We start from the raw sequence: 16824 nt of genomic DNA, 5'->3' as shown, positions 1-16824 counted from the left end.
AAGGATATATTAGATATCACTTTCCCTATGGTCAAAATCAATATTCTGCATTAGTATATCAATTTTCTTTGAATTCACAAATTTTACTACATTTCTTTCACTGCAGTGTACAAAGATGGACACAATATGGTGACAGATTTTAAATTCTGGGATGTTCCTGATAGTGGAATCTAGTACATAAAACATAAGAATTTAAACAATTTACCTGCAATGTATAAAGTGTTAAATATCAATAGTTAATCTTGACAAAGTTATTAATTTTCTAAGGAAGTAAATTTTACTATGGAGGATGATTTCATAGGATTTGAACTGGCCAAGACAGACAGAAATAGGAAAGCAAACAAAAAAAAAAAAAGAAGGCAAATATAATGCAAAACATGATTAAAATAAAGAGGCAGCAACATGCAGAATATAATTAGGTTACTGTGTTTAATGCCAAAATATTATGGAGGGTAAAGATCTACTTAATAGGATATAAATTTGAAAAACTATCTTGCGAACAGATTAAAGGTACTGGTTAGGGTTTAAGCCTCATTTCACAGGCAAGGAAGAGCCAACATAGTGCCTGAATTTTGTTTTCACTCTTTGATTATATTTACAGAAGCAGAATGCAGCATAGTTAAAGGGGCAAGCTTTCAAAGAAAATTATAATTTGTATTACTAAAAAAGGAAATTTTTTGGCACATTGAATTCAGTAAAAGGGGCAAGATGAAAGAGGTAAAGGAGAAGATATTTGGAGAAAGAACAATGTTGGTGAGGGATGTGGAAGAAAAGTTGAGATTACTCATACTTATGTCTTAATCAGCAAAGGAAGGGGCTGGCTCCTGAGAAGAAAAGTAATAATGTTAACAGACAAACAAATACAGTGAAAACAAATGTGCCACACCAGAGCTGGATGCAGATGTCCATGCTCACAGAAAGAATGCGACACAGATCACAAGGCTGTTGCCCCAAGAGAACAGACTACCGTCATCTGGGCAAGAGAGGACAGACAGATCCTTCCCCGTGTCTTCAGGTTAAGCATAGTCCTGCCAACACTGTGATCTCAGACTTCCAGCTTCCAAACTGTGGGTCAATAAATTTCTGTTGTTCTAAACTGATAGGTCTGAGAGACATCATTATGGCACCCATAGCAAACTAATTCAAAAAGAAAACACAGCCAGATAAATGGAAAACCTAAGAATGAATGAAGCTTTGGGCATCACAGTGAAGGGCAGAGTAGGAAATGGTGAAGAGTAAGTAGCAATGATTAAGTAAAGGCATTGGAGTTGAGATTTTGAGTTGGAGTAGTGCTAAGAATGAGTTCAGAGACACAGCTTTGTGTGAGTTTTTGAAGTAGGCTGAGCCTCAAGGAATGGTAACAACATGCTAAAATAGAAATATTATTTTATATGAGCATGAATTTTTTTATATACTGGTCACATTTTTCCCTTAGAATATCTTATAATAGGTAAATAGTATATATAACTTGATATCTGGAGAAAGTATGCAAAATCATCTAACATTAATTAATTCTTTCACATATTTGAAGATGGTAACAAATACAAGAAATGATAAAAGCATTTATACCTGAAGATGCCCTATTTTTTTCAAAATAAGTTTACTGTAGGAAATAAGACAAAATAGGCATGGTGATTCAGAAGTTATGCACTTATTTTTTCTCCTCCATTTTAAAACTAACAAATAACTGGCCCAGTGCATCTGTAAGAAATGCTAAAGTTTCAAAGGAGAAGAAATCTCTTTGGCAACTTTGGCCAAACTCCATGTGCACAGCTGTTCCATGTCCACAAGGAGAGACTGTTAAAGAATAGCCATCATCAGCAACACCAGCAACAACAGGTGTTGGCGAGGATGCAGGGAAAAAGGAACCCTCTTACACTGTTGGTGGGGATATAGACTAGTACAACCACTCTGGAAAAAAATTTGGAGGCTACTTAAAAAGCTAGATATCGATCTACCATTTGATCCAGCAATACCACTCTTGGGGATATACCCAAAAGACTGTGACACGGTTACTCCAGAGGCACCTGCACACCCATGTTTATTGTGGCACTATTCACAATAGCCAAGTTATGGAAACAGCCAAGATGCCCCACCACTGACGAATGGATTAAGAAAATGTGGTATCTATACACAATGGAATTTTATGCAGCCATGAAGAAGAACGAAATGTTATCATTCACTGGTAAATGGATGGAATTGGAGAACATCATTCTGAGTGAGGTTAGCCTGGACCAAAAGACCAAAAAGCGTATGTTCTCCCTCATATGTGGACATTAGATCAAGGGCAAACACAACAAGGGGATTAGACTATGAGCACATGATAAAAGCGAGAGCACACAAGGGAGGGGTGAGGATAGGTAAGACACCTAAAAAATTAGCTAGCATTTGTTGCCCTTAACGCAGAGAAACTAAAGCAGATACCCTAAATGCAACTGAGGCCAATAGGAAAAGGGGAACAGGAACTAGAGAAAAGGTTAGATCAAAAAGAATTAACCTAGAAGGTAACACACACGCACAGGAAATCAATGTGAGTCAATACCCTGTATAGGTATTCTTATCTCAACCAGCAAAAACCCTTGTCCCTTCCTGTTATTGCTTATACTCTCTCTACAACAAAATTAGAAATAAGGGCAAAATAGTTTCTGCTGGGTATTGAGGGGGTGGGGGGGAGAGGGAGGGGGTGAAGTGAGTGGTAAGGGAGGGGGTGGGGGCAGGGGGGAGAAATGAACCAAGCCTTGTATGCACATATGAATAATAAAAGGAAAAAAAAAAGAAAGAATACTTAGGAAATCTGAGGGGAACAAAATCTTAGTTTCTAGTAAAAGTGGTAACACTCTAATAATAGAGAAGTGACACTCAGAGGTCAAAATAACTGGACCTTCTGCCATAGATTTGCACAGTGTTTTCCACCTCTTTTATATAATAACCTCAAAAACACTCTTTCCAACTGCTATTTATTCTATTGCAAAGAACAGTTGCTGGAAAGCCAACAACAGAATTATTTCTCCTTCTCCAAGCTTGTCTTTTCTTCTTCACTAGCTTCCTTCATAAACGTCAAATGTTCAGGCCCCATTGGTACCTAATTACACACCCTAAGTAAAATCAAATACTGTTTTTAAATATGTCTCCTTGCATGTGTCATAAAGGAGTTGTCCTCCAGATTTTCTAACTTTTAAAATCTTACAATTACCAATGATTAGCTACTCACAACTGAGTTTCCTAAATTGCTATATAATTATCTATTGTAAATTCAGTTCTGGCTGTAAGTCAAAAACGATGAATTCATGACCCCAGTGGCATTGCCTTTTCACACACACAGCAACAGCAAGGCAGAAAACATCTGGAATATTCAGGCAACCACATTTGGCTCTAAAATCTGCCATAAACTGGCAGATTCAATGCCATAGAGCTGGATGGATTATGTTCCCCTGTGGTAATTTTTCAAATCAAAATACCAATCTACCTGAACACACTAATGACCTCTCCAACTTAAAACAGGAATTTGTCATTTTAGAACAAATATTTGAAGGCAGACACAGGTCCTGAAGCACCAACCATAGAAGGAAGAATTTGCCATAATTATTTATAGCCAATGTATCAGTCTACCAGGTTTCTGGTAGACTGTACTTTTATAAATACGGTGTGACTCTTGCTTCCCGAGGCAGGCCATCTTGGTTATAAGATGAACATGGTCACAAACAAGATAAAAAGAAACCAAAAACTACAAAAAAGGACAGGATTGGTAATATACAATTTAACAAAAGAGGAATATGAGAACAAATTAGAGAAAGGAATGGAGACTAGCATAAATTTATAGAAAGGCTACCACTTTTATGGAATTGAGGGGTCCCAAGAGAGGAGGGGTGCAGCTAGAGATGAGCGAAACAAATTCAGATGGAAAGGCCAGTATGGAGGATGGCAGAGAACTGCGTACAGGTCAGTGGAAGCCCTTGTTGAGGCAGAAGAAACACTGCTCATGTCTTCTTTCTTCCATGTAATCTTTTGGTAGGTAAGATGCCAAACACTGCTGAAACAGCTAAACCTAGGCTATTACCTTTGTGACACAGCTTTCAGATAAAGTAATTAATTAAAATCAGCAAGTTGAATGGAACCCTTGAGTTTAAAAATCTGGGTGGCTAATTCAATTTTTCAATGAGTGGATTTAAGTTGACCAGATATTTTGGTATTATAGAGATAGAGTTTTGACTTAAGAGCCAGGAAAGAAAATTGAAAAAAATAAGCAGACTGGTATTTGGCACTTTTGCAGTTTGGTGTGTAAGTCAGAGAAATTCAGTAAATGGTTGCTGGCTGACTGATCAAACTACTTGACTATACATAACTGTTTCACTATTTTTGTTTATTATAAATACAAAAGTAATCTTAGATAAGTTAATATCCAAAAAGAATCATCTGGAGAACATGTCCAAGAAAGAAAATTTATCTTTTGATTCTCGCTTATGGTTTTAAACTTCTGCTTGTCTGGGTTTGGATTATTATACTACCACAAAGAGGAGACTGTATCTTCTACTTTTTTATAAGAAGCTAATATTACAGAAGTTTATATTTAAATATTGTTCTCAACTAAATTTTTTCTTCAGAGATTTTGAAATTATATAGAACTATCAATTTTTGATTTCTTATATTAAATGTAGACATAATTATCTTCATTATTTGAATATCTTAATGTACAGTTGTAGTCAATAGAGTCTGGTTCCGATTAGAATACCTTTAAGATACTGCACTGTTATCATTATCATTCTTTCTAAAGGAACAAAGGACAATAACTTTTAAAGGAAGACTAAAATTACTAGCTTAGTGACAAGATTAGAAATCACGTGTATAGAGTAGAAGAGTATGCACTTTGAAGTCAAACAGGTTGAATTCCAATTCTGAGTTAACTATTTAGTCTTCTTTATGTATTCTTATTTGACAATAAGCCTCTTAATCTCCCCGAGTATTGGTTTTCTCAGTTACAAATCAAGATAATAATGTCTAATTTGTGGCCCACGATTTTCCTAAGACTTATGTAATAATACGCATATACACGTATAGAGTTCACAAATATGAAAATATGACTAAAACATACACATGGACATATAAATACATTAATTATACACATGTGTTTGATATGTGCACATGTACAGTACACACAGAAAGAAACCACAGACTCTGTAGCTTAACATAATGCCTGGTGCACAGTAACCATGCATGAGAGGTAGGTCTTACTGAGAACTCAGATAACAAAATTCTCTGGGCAGTTGAGTGATGGTCTGTAAAGTGTGGCATAATGGAAATATCCAAGTTTTTTTTTTTAAGAAGATACATCTGGGCTCAAATTCAATTCTTAAATTGACTAGCTATATAATTTTGGCCAAATTATGCAAAGTTTCTGAAGTGCTAATTCTTTACATGTAAAATAAGATTTAATGATAATTTCTTCTCAGAATTTTTGGAGGGGGATTAAAACATTTTAAGTGTATAAAACACGTGATTAGTCTGACAGAAAGATGTGACATACATATTATTTTTTCCACATATTCTTTAACTCCTTGACATCTTCTTTTCTTGATGTTAAAAATGTCAAAGCTGCATATAACTAGTCTTTCATAGAGTTGTTACATAAATTAGATGACATTGAAGATGACATTGAATATAGTTGGTTTCCAATGTTCTTCAATTACACTTCTTCAGAAACATACAAAATTTAAACACCAAAATACTGTAAGTCTGAATGTACACAACACTACCTTGAATATTTGCTCTACGAAGAATTTAAAGACTTGGCCAAATATTTCTCAAAGCCTTACAAAAATCTCTTAATATGAAGACAGAAATAGCACTAAGAGAAATTATGTTTATTTCTACTTCTCAGCCAAGCTGGTCATTTGTAGTTGTTAATTCCATGGTTTGCAATTCTTGGGCTGATCAGAGCCATATCGGGATTGTTTACTCTCACATCCCTAATGCCTAGTCAATTGTTTAGAAAATAGCAAGCATTCAAAAACTATTTGTTGAATAAATGAATAAAAGTCACACTCAGCAAGACTTCTGCCAGATTCATGCAGAACCAGGTTTCATCTACATGGAAACAGCAAGCTGCCTCCAAAATAAGCCTTTCCTGCTCTGGTGCAACCAGTATACGCTCCTGGTCTGTGTTCCTATGGACTTTCTGATTACACAGTCATTTCACCTTCAAAATTACTCTGTTTTTTCAACTTCAACAGGTCTCCCACTAAGATCTATTTGCATGCATTACAGACATTGTTGTTAAAATTACCATATTACCCCAGAGTCAGGTCTGAATTAATGCAGTGTTACTAAATTCATTTTTTTATGGTTGGTTTAACCTTTGAACAAACACATTAAAGGCAAGTGATAAAGCAGAATAATTTCTTAGAATTGAATCAACATGTAAATTTGATCTTGTAACATTTGCACACAAGGTGACAATTTCTAATGCAGTAGGGAGCATTACAAATGTGCAGAAATCAATTCAGCCATTAGGAAAAAGCAAGAGTTGCTAGGAAACCACATTCCCAATAAGGAACAATATAGGGGTGACCCAGAAGATTACCATACACCTGGCATGACATCAACACAAAGCTTAACAGACTTTTGAAAGCACTTGTGACACTAAATTATTAGCAATATATTTGAAACGCAGGTGATTAAAGAGTTGTCTTTCAGTGGATTGAAAATTCAATTGAAGGAAGAGGAAAATACAAAGTCAAAGTGAGTTAATAACATTGAAGGATGCTTCTCAGAGCTGACCAAGCTTTTCGCTCATATTTAGGACACATGCACATCTTTGGTACACTGTGTCACATGGCAACACTGAATTGAATGAAGTCCATTCAAATATTAAAAGAATCTGCTTTTCAAGTCTGTGCCTTCTATGTCTTTTTTTATTATTCATTTATTCACATGTGCATACATTGTTTGGGCCATTTCTCCCCCCTGCCCCCCTTTCCCACCCTTTCCCCCCTTCCCCCTTCAGTTCCAGGAAGGTCTTGTTCTGCCTTTATCATTAGTTTTGTTGAAGAAAAGACACAAGCATAATAAGGAAGACAAAGTGTTTTTGCTAGTTGAGTTAAGGGTAACGATCCAGAAATATTCCTAGCATTGCTTTCGTGTACATGTGTTATGACCCATTTTGATTCATCTTTAATTGATCATTACCCTTGTTACTGATCCCCTTCTCATGATAACTTCTGTTACTTTAAGGTTTCCGTATTAGCTCTTCTGGAGTGGGGACATCAAACACTTTTATGTTTTGGGTTTTCTACCTATTTCTATATCACCCATATGTCTCTCCCCTAGTCATATGGTCCCAGTCCAACCACATTGCTGCATTTTCCCTAGATCTAAACTCCGCATATGAGGGAAAACATACAATTTTTGGTCTTCTGAGCTTGGCTGACCTCACTCAGAATGATGTTCTCCAGTTCCATCCATTTACCTGCAAACGATAAGATTTCATTCTTCTTCATGGCTGAGTAAAATTTTTGTTAGCATAAATTAATTGTACAAAGGGTTTTCATTGTGATATTTACATACATTCATATACTGTACTTTGATTAAATTCTCCATATATATTACTCTTTCTTAACTCCCTTCTCCACCCTCCTTTTTAACAGTTTTAGTGGGTTTCATTGTGTTGTATATATACACACACATAGAAATATATATATATATATATATGTGTGTTATATATGTGTGTGTGTGTGTGTATATTCACATAGAAATAAAGGCTTTAAAGATACACAGCCAAGTGTAAAATGTGGTTCTGATTCATTGATAAATTACAGGGTTTTTTGTTTGTTTGTTTTTGGTGGTACTGGAGTTTGACTTCAGGGCCTTGCACTTGCTAGGCAGGCGCTCTATCACTTGAGCCAGCCTTTTTGCTTTAGTTATTTCTGGAAAAAGATTTTTCACCTTTGCTCCAGGCTTGCCTGGTCCACGATCATCCTAGTTATGATTCCTTGGGAGTAGATAGGTATATAGGCACCTACCACCACACCCAGCTTATTGGTTGAGACAAAGATCTTGCTAACTTTTTGCCAGGACTGGCCTTGAACCATGATCCTTTTGATCTCTGCTCCCTGAGTAGCTGGGATTACAATCTCCATGGTCCCCACCATACAGGTGATTTTGATTATCTTCTATGTGCTAGTTTTCAGGGTTTGTTTTATATTTTGTAATTTTAGGAAACTGATAAATCTACCTCAAAATAATTTTTAGACTTTTATCTGGGACTAGATATGAGATACTGATATAGAATATCAACCATAAAACAAAACCTAACTAAGTATATGTTGTGGATAGAGTGCACATAGCACATTACTCTCTTAAATATGACTGTATCTTCCTATCTTCCTCTTGTAAGATTCAAGTTGCTAGTGTTGTCATATTGCATTAATAGCTTTAAAAGAGACTAGATTAAACTGGCAGTAATAGATAAAAGGTTATTTGTTCAATAATGCTGAAGAAAGAGACCATATGCTTAAGATAATGGGCTAACCTTTCAAGATGGGTTAACAAAATCATGTCTCTTTAGAAACAAGAAGTGGCAAATAGAGATTTTTATTCTTCATGTAACACCCAGTAAATAAAAACCTGAGCTGCCTAACTCCTTGGAGGCTCCGTGAGAAGTCAAAAGTAGCATGTCACATGAAAATCAAATAAAAACAAACCACTTCACTAATGTAATTTTAAGCCTCTTCTTGGGACATTGTACCGGTACTCCTGAGAGAGACACTCTCTGGGGACAGACGAAAATAAATAAAAGATTATAACTTCTTTACAAGTTTTTACCTTCATTTTGATAGCACTGAATAGAGCAATTTCATCAACTATTTGTACAATGTCTCTATAAAGAATGTATTTCTCTTCTGAAAATGTGAAAGACAAAAGTCTGTTGCATAAAGTAGGCTGAGAAATTTGTGCATTTTACTTGCACAAGAGCAAGCAGTTTGTGTAAGCCAACTCAGCCTTATTTCCCATTGCTTGGTTTGTTTACACTTTTACTAACTGATCATGACTATATTTTTCATGTAGTATAAATATGTAAAGACCTGCACAAAATGACTGCTTGAAAAATCTGACAAACACCGTAATGAAACTCATCAGCAAGGCAAGCATTGTGTGCCTAAGATTTTTTTCACAGATTAAGAAATATGATTGAAAAATGTCTTTGGTTATAAAATATTGGAATCACTCAGTGTTACATATACAAAGCTAAAATAAGGTAGGCTAGCAGTGGATTTCTATCTCATCTACATACACATCACAGTGGTGATATAGCACATTATATCATTATGCTGACGTCTTATAGGATTATAAGGCAATAGAGATGCTCTAAGTCTGCAGTAGAGCATCATGCAAGATTAGTAACTCTGTGGTTACAATGAATGCAACCAGAATATGACACAATAGTTATAGTCAACAATACCCTATGAAATTATATATGTAAAACATTTCTAAATATGAAGCTTTTGTATTATAATCCACAACATTCATTAAACAATGAGAAAATAAACAGCAAAATATGAGTAACATGATTTACAGCTGTCCTCATCCAATTTGGGCATTGATTGCAATATGCAACATAATAACAAACAACAAAACAATCATTTGTTTTCCCCATGTAACTGAGTCTAATTGAAAAATCATTTTTGATGGACTAGCTCTGAAAAATATATTACTCACCTTTATTTTCTTAAAGTGATTATCCATAATTTAAATTTCTTAAAGAAGAAAGTTAGGAAAAGTCTAACTTAATGAAATTCTCAAGGGAAATTCAACAATATGAATTTTAGCATGCTTGACTTAGTGTCTACATGGTGCAGTGATTAGGTGCTCCAGTTAACTATTTCCTAAGGAAATTCTGTTCTTCGTTTAAAAAAAATGTAAATAAGGGCTTGGAATGTGGCTCAAGTGGTTCAGTGGCTGCCTGGTGAGTGCAAGGTCCTGAGCTCAAACCCTGGTACTGCAAGTAAGTAAATAAATGGAAATAACAGAATTATTGTGAGTTAAATGAGCTATTATATGATACCACTTAGGTCAGTGATTAACTTGCATGCTGTTATATGTTTCAATAGATGTTCCTTTTTGTCCTGCAGTAGCTAGATTATGCAAAAAATAGATATTTTTGTCTTTTCTGTTTCAATATCATTTCATCTGTGATGGGTTGAAAATAGGCATAAATGCAGATTTGTAAAAATGAATCATTATTAATAAAATTCATGAAAAATGTATATTACTTTGAACTTCCATGTCTAGTAGTAGTTTATGATGCATTTAACTGGCCCTCTGCTGATTCCCTAACAAGGCAATGAAAAAATATGGCACCAATATATGGGAGAAAATGAATCTGAGAATAGATGAGCTATAAATATGGGGGACACTTTTCCCATAGGGGTACTTCCGACTTCAGGAAAGGTGACAGAGAAAAGCAGTACTTCTGACGGTCTTGGAGAACTAGGGAAGAGAAGTTGAGTACAAAAACCTCCTTACTTTGAAAAGATACATGAATGGGCAGTACCAAGGTGTAAGGATGATACTAAAACACAGGGTAGATCTGAAATAGATTGGTCTTTACACAGCCCCAGCTCCAGCTTTAAGTTATCTGAACTTTCATTACTAGAACCCCTGCCCCTAAATTTCTCTGCAGCAGTGTAGCATCAGCCTGGGACTTAAATTATTTCTATAATGTTTACCATACAATTTCCAGCACTAAAATAAAAGAATAGCAATTAGACACACAGGTGACAAGTAACATGATTGAAAATCAAGTGAAAGAACAGGTACTGTAAGATCACAAGGCCTCTAGAGAACAGAATTATCAAGAAAAGAGTTTGAAAACACTGTGGGTCATGTGTCTAAGGAGATAAATAAAAACATAGCACATGGAATGAAAAATGCTTTAAGCTGCTATTAACATTAAGAATAAAGTGAATGAGTTCAACAAATGACTTTTAAAACCAGCTGAAGGGAGTATTAGTGAGTTTGAAGACAGTAAAGAAAGTAAACTACAGAATGTATCATAACCTTAAGTAATTAAGGTTGAGTATAAGTTGAGTATATTCTTGTAAACATATACATATTTCCAATGCCAAATAAGTCTACAACACAAAATGGATTTGTTAGAAAATACATTTAGCCAAAAAATTCACCGGTAACATTACATAGTATCTTTATACATTATTACTACAATAAAATAGTGGCTTGCTAAAACTGTCATTATACGCTTATCTAAGAGATTAAAAGCAAATTAAAATTGTCCAGTGAATAAACTTAAGATGTGAGAATATCAGACAGGGCCCAGTATCTTAATGGTGAGTTCATATAATGCCTACACAGTTCTTTCTGACTCCTTAGGTTTTTCTCCTCATATACAGTACTTAGAGGTAGAGCATTTCTCATAAGTACATATACTTTAGAATTAAAAAAAAACCTTAGTTAGACTATTATAAACAAATATCAAAGAATCATAGAAAATTAATTGAGTTACCAAATAATTAGTTTTCTTTTCCCAAATACAATCTCAAGCTACAATCCCATGGGGCTAATTAAATATTGCAACATTTGCAAAGAGCAAATTCCTATCAATATTAAAATAGCATTAGGTTTACTTTGAAAATAGCAACCACTATTTAAAAATTAATTGAAGAATAATAATTTCATAATCTCAGGAAATCCTATTAACTAATTATTAATAGATGAAGTTTAAGGAACTACAATTTAACGGATTATAATTCATGTAAATATATACATCAACATTTCTGTTTTTGTATTAGCAGTTAGGAAAAAATTCATAGCAGTTCCCTGATTTGCAATTGTGATTGCTAAACACATCAGTGTTGCAACATGATAACACATCTTTTTAAACTCTATTTCACAATCTCTCCGTAATTGCCTCATTACATTAAATGTACTGTTCTCTGGACTAATGAAGGAAATTTGAATTTGTATATCTATGACATGAAATTCAACAAAAAAAATATATATTTTAAATCCAAAGTCCAGAATTAAAATTTAGACACGCTTACTATGCTTCCAAAGCCTTACATGAAGAAAATATTACTTGTTTTGCTATCACATCTTTTTGATGTTACTTTTTTTCCCTTTATTGTTGTGGGGGGGGTGTACATAGTGGGATTTACAAAGGCTCTCACAATGTAACAAACATATCATACACGAATTTACCCCCTCAACCCTGTCCTTTATTCCCCCCTCCCCCGATACCCAGAATAGCTTCAACAGGTATCATTTTTGCATTTACATAATATGTGTACACATTTTTTGCACTGTATTCGCCTTCCTACCTCCTTTCCCCAACACCTCCCTCCTCTCATTGGTGCCAACCCTACCCCACGGTCAGGACCTGTTCCACTCTCCTGTTCTCTATTTTGTAGAAGAAAAAAGAGAAAAAGAAAAACATGACATTTTTGTTTTTTTGAGATACAGGTAGCATGTCCTTGTGCTATTTCCATGTATAGATGCATTGTGACACCAATTGGTTCAGCTCCTCTAACTTTCTTAATTCTACCTTACTCTCTTTCTTATATTTCTAACACATCTGTACTCATATTTTCTAGTTAATCCTCAACCCAATTTCCTTTTCCTTATTAATGCTTTTATAAAAGAATAAAGCACAAGCAATAACAAATATTACTTTAATCAAAGAGTGGTTAACTATTTGTCTAAGTTCAGCCTTAATCATTAAAAACGTCAGCTCCAACATTGTGGAAGGTTAGGTTCACGATATTAAAGAAAAGCATGAAGTCATACTAGTGAAACCACAATAGAGCTAACTCAAGACAAAGAGAATAGAAATATTTTACTTTCCAAATGTCTATTTCTAAATATAAGAAAGTCAGATTCCCTGTAAGGAAGAATAAAACAGGAATGGTCAAATTGCCAATATTTCCATAATTTCATCCAGATAAATTATATCAAGTGTGGAAAAAAATTCTAATTACTTTTTAAATGAAGTCCTAATTAAAGCCACTGTGGACTCTCATAATATATTGTATAGGTAGACCATATTTACGTACACTTTATAGGTATTGTCTGGAACTATTGTCTGAGTTTCACTAGAAAATTTATTGGGTAATAATTTGCTCTAGTATTTATAGACTAAATAAGTAAAATGCTACATCCCCTGGCTACTTTTAAAATTTAAGAAAAAATGCAGTCAGTTTTACAACTGATGAGTTGCAGACATTACAAATCACTTCCAAGCCATTATAAAGGACTCATCTGGTTCCCATTCACCATCATTACAGGATGCCTCAGAGGTCTCTGAAACCATGCAAAATTATTGATTTATTTCTCAAAATTTGAGAGGTTTCTAAAGCTTTCAATTTAAATAGCTTCTATTTTAAATAGCGTGAATCTTGCACAATTTGAGATAAACAATCCGTTGATAACCTATGAATTCCACTGCAACGCACAAGTATTTCATAATGGAAGATTCCCTCAATGAGTTTAGAAATGTTCCCATGGCACCAAGCTAGAGGGCATTTCAAAATCAAATTAATATGCCAAAAAGAATCCCAATCACAAACCATGTAAATACTGTAAATTAGTTATGAAGCTAAAATTATTAAGGTGGTTTTATTATTTTGAATTATCTTTCTGCATTCTTATTAAATCTTTGTGGACATTTCCTCTTCTGATTTAATAAGACTATCTGATTGATGAGTCAGAGCTAATGTACTCCACAAATGAAAATACTGATGATCACACTATAAAACACAATTCCCTGATTCTGGTAATTTATGTTTGTTTTGACAATGGTGAAATCAGTTTCAAACATTATATCCCCTATTGAAGCAAAATCAACATTAAAAAAAACAAACAATAAGGCTGTCCAGCTGGTTGCCTTTAAAATTTAAAAACTGAAACAAGTTCAGTCTGTCCCACTGTGCAGCAGATCTGAGACAGTACTCCTTTAGTTTGTTTTCCTGGTAGTGGTGGAAGTGCCATTCATATACCTGAATAACTCAATAATTATGCCCTGAGGGAACTTAACCTAGATTTTTCTCTTTAATACTCCATACTTTCCTATTTTCACCACTGGTAAGAGTGGCCAGAAAATATTCTTTCCACTTTTTTGAAATTGTCAAATACGAACATATATGTGCACACATATATATAATAAACCTAAAACAAATGCAGTAATATTACTGGACATGGGTCACACTAAGGGGATAACACACATGGGAGAAATAGTGAAAGGGAAGGAAACCTAAAACTTGAATGTGGTTGATGAGCTCACTGTAGAGGAGTGAATAAAGTAATCTTAAACTGGCAGAGGCCACTATGGGAAGGGGACCAGGAAGTAGTGAAGAGGTCTGGTGGGGATGAATCAGTGTGGGTTGCAATACACAAGTGCATGGAAACAATACTAGGAATCTCTCAGTATAGCTATCTTAATCTCAAACTAGCAAAACTGCTGTCTTTCTTATTATCTCCTATGTTTTCTCTTCAACAAAATTGGAGAACAAGAGGGCGAACAGGTTCTGCCGGTGGGGGTGGGGGAGAGGTGGTCCAAACAATGTATATACATGTGAGTAAATGTAAAAACAAAAAAATAAAATAAAAAATAGTAATAAAACAATTTGCACTAGGTTCAGTCCCTATTACATTCCCTGCTTCCCAAGTTACTCTTTCTTTCTCCTAGTGGTAAGCATCTTCTTGTATTTGGGGTCAATCATTCTTTTTCTTTCCTTTACAATTTTTCTATCTATGCAGGTTATTTCTAAATAGCATTTTTAAATCAAGTTTTTCCAGTTGTTAACTTTAATTAAATGAAATAATACTATAGAATTCTTCAATAATGGCTCAACATTTTGATATACATTCACATAGATGTTAGTAGATGAAATCATTAATTTTCCCAGTGGTATGATGTAGTAACATATGAATCAATTCATCTGTTGGGGAATATTTGAGTTGTTTCCAGTTTGAAGCTATTATGTAAAGTCTTGCTATGAATAATCTTGTATGTAACTCCTGCTACATGGGAGTGAGACTTCATGCTGCTCCAGTCCTTGCCAATGATGGCACTGTTAGACACTGAAAGTGTGACAATCTAGCAGTGGTAAATATGAGCATAATACTGTCATAGCATTAATTTGTACTAATCTGACTACTAATCTGATGCAGTTAACCAAAGATACATTTATCAATTATGTTAGTGGCAAAAGTAATTCTGTTGTTTTGTGGTTGTTTTACTCTCTTTAGGTGTTGGTTGGTAAATAGAACTAAGTTTTCAGTTTAAGGTAGTAAAATTTATACTATTTTTCTGCTATCTGTAAATTTTTGAACTAATCCACAAAATTGTGGCCTCTTCACATTTGAACCAGCTAGAATTGGTTTATGTTTAGATTCATCAAGAACAGGTTTCAATTTTTTCCACATGGCTAGGCAATTGTTCCCCAAATCTTTATTGAATACTCCATTCTTTCCCCACTGATCAAAGTCATTTTTACAATTTATCAAAAGTTCTTTTTCTTTAAAGCAGTGCAGTCTCATTTAGATGTCATTTAGTATTGGGTTCCTTTAGCTTATTTTTCGTAGAAGTCATTAGAATTACTGAGTCAGACAATTGACTGGTGTCTTTTAATAGTTTCAGGCAAAAAAAAATCCCCGTTTGCATTCCTTCTGTATCTCTACTATATTATTCAGTTCCAATCTCTTCTACAAGTCTCTTGCACTTACATTTTACATTCTGATGTCATATTTCTCTATTTTTAATTCTCTGGCCTTAATCATTGATAATTTCTTCAGTTCTAAAATTCAGAGTACTAATTCTTACTTTGTGTCTAATACACTTTTAAATCCTTCCAGTGGATTTTCTTTTCTTTTGTAAAGTATTGATTGTTTGGTTCTCTGATTCTTTTTCAAATCCATGTTTTCCTTCCTCACATTTCTCAGCCTCTTTTTTATTTCTTTAGTGTTATTTCTAACATTGTCAGTTTAACTGTGTCTGATACTTTCGATATCTAACATGAGATCTGTTTTTCCTCATCTATGGTTTCTAAGTGGTTCTTACTCAAAGTACTTCTCTGTGTGTGGATGTGTTTGTTTTTGTTTTTAGTATTAGGTACTCACTTTCCAGAGCATGTTTGAGAATGTGATGGAAGTGGCGTCTTCTAGGGAGGAATCACACTTCCCAGTGTCCCTCCATCATTGCTAATGGCAATTCACCAATTAATTCTTTTTATTCAATGTACACACAGTTCCTCCCTTTCCTGCAAATTCAGCGATGTGCATAATATACTTTAAAATATTTATAACATTTAACACAGCCATTTTAATAATTTTAATCAGAAAGATTCTTCAGGGTGTCTAATTTGCCACAGTGCCAGAACTAAAAATGTACACACATTTCGAGCCCCTTTTTCTTATGTTTTTATCCCTAGCCTACAGTGGATCAGCTATTATTAAAACAGAATTGCCTTAAATTCAAGTTATCTTCTTCTACCTTCTCTCCCTCTCCTCCTCCTCCTTTCTTCTCCTTCTCTTTCTCCTCTGCGTCCTCCTCCTCCTTCTCCTCCTCCTTTCTCCCTCTCTCCCTCCCACTCCATCTCTTTCTCTCTCTGTCTGTCTCTCTCCCCCCCATCTCAGGCCATACTGGGGATTGAACTCAGGGACTCACATTTTGCTAACTAAGCAAGTAGTCTATCTCTTGAGTCACACACCCAGTCTATTTGCTTTTATTTTGTTTTTCACATGGGATCTCACTCAGTTTGCCTGGACCAGCCTCAGACTAAGATCCTTCTATCTCTGCCTCTCAAGTAGCTGAGATTA

At 34.7% G+C, this 16824-nt stretch overlaps 1 protein-coding gene across 1 annotated transcript in view; it reads right to left on the bottom strand.

The window, feature by feature from the left end:
- Gucy1a2 (guanylate cyclase 1 soluble subunit alpha 2) overlaps positions 1 to 16824 on the bottom strand; it is a 278955-nt gene that overhangs the window by 70983 nt on the left and 191148 nt on the right. The gene's annotated exons all lie outside the window — the stretch shown is intronic.

Source organism: Castor canadensis, chromosome 2 (assembly GCF_047511655.1).
Source record: "Castor canadensis chromosome 2, mCasCan1.hap1v2, whole genome shotgun sequence".
Taxonomy (NCBI): domain Eukaryota; kingdom Metazoa; phylum Chordata; class Mammalia; order Rodentia; family Castoridae; genus Castor; species Castor canadensis.
This window is presented reverse-complemented; position numbering and strand designations above follow the sequence as displayed.